At 30.6% G+C, this 1,289-nt stretch overlaps 1 non-coding gene across 1 annotated transcript; it reads right to left on the bottom strand.

Annotated features, from left to right (window-relative positions):
- Positions 1 to 678: 678 nt before the first annotated feature.
- On the bottom strand, positions 679 to 751 carry TRNAV-GAC (transfer RNA valine (anticodon GAC)). Its single transcript has one exon. It is a non-coding gene; the product is annotated as a tRNA-Val (tRNA).
- Between the last annotated feature and the right edge of the window lie 538 nt (positions 752 to 1,289).

The following is a 1,289-nucleotide window of genomic DNA, read 5'->3' as shown; positions in this document are numbered from 1 at the left end:
ACTGAACGTTTTTAATTTCGCGCTAGGTACATGTACCCTCTATCAACAACAGTTTTTTATAATCCTCCGTAAATATTTTTGTGTAAACTGGCAAGTGCCGGCAATATTGCATCCGTTTTGATACCGACAGGATTTATTTCCCAGCTTATGTACATGTTTGTGTATATTTACTAGCCGATTTTACTGTAAATTTAATTTTAAAATAATAAATTTAACAGAAAGTGAATAAATTAACATAATAACATGTTCATCATAATGATAATGATGAAAAATTCGCTTATTCGGTATTTTCGTATGTTTTATAAGTAATAGTTTAAGCGGATGTTTTCATTACCTTCATTTTTCAATTCAAAATGTACGATTGAATAGGCCATCTTACGATTAAATTAAATAGGATCATTCTGGGTGAGAATTAGAGCCCCTAACTATAAAAAAAATACCCAGTTTTAAAACTATCCGATGTAGGTTCACAGATCGCTACGCGGTGTACTATTTTCATTTGTGACAAACTAATTCAGATTCAATTAAATTTGAATAGAGCACTGTAATGGAATACGTTTGTTTGGATAGCAATCCAAAATGTCACTGAGGCTTCAGGAATTTTTAACCAACTTTATTTTTGGATAAACCCTACAAAATCACACTAAATTTTAAATAAACAACTTGAAAAAATCGAACTGCCCAAGGCGGGAATCGAACCCACGACCTTTTGCTTGTCGGGTGACTGCTCTTCCAACTGAGCTACTTAGGCACTTGTCTTAGGCAGTTCGATTTTTTCAAGTTGTTTATTTAAAATTTAGTTTGAGAAGCGCTAAGAAATTTTAATTGCGATTGAAAATCACACTATTCTATTTTACATAGCAAAAAATACCTGCTACTACATTAATTAATGATCTCAAAGGCTTTTTGTTACTTTTTAACTAAAAAGAATATAGATTAAGTTTAATTTAACAGGGATCAACCTTGAGACTATTAGGTATTTCTATTTGTCACAAAAGGTATTTCAACAACGTAACTAATTATTTTGCTCTGATAAATTATTACCTAGAGCGCTCTCTGATATTTAGTAAAATAGTTTCATTGAAAGGTTTTCTGTGATGTCGCTACTCATTTAGATTATTATTTTGAAACTATTTTACTCTTATCAAAATAAAAACTCCATTTACGTGTAAGTAATTCAGTATAGATATAGCAATATGTATGAGTAAGTGCACTGACTAGTCAAAAAAATCGTGTTTTAGAAATGAAAACGTTTTAGAATATGTTTGAAACTATACCACTCCAACTTA

The sequence above is a fragment of the Ostrinia furnacalis genome, unplaced genomic scaffold (genome assembly GCF_004193835.3).
Source record: "Ostrinia furnacalis isolate ACB-3 unplaced genomic scaffold, ASM419383v2 OfSCF0067, whole genome shotgun sequence".
NCBI lineage: Eukaryota > Metazoa > Arthropoda > Insecta > Lepidoptera > Crambidae > Ostrinia > Ostrinia furnacalis.
This window is presented reverse-complemented; position numbering and strand designations above follow the sequence as displayed.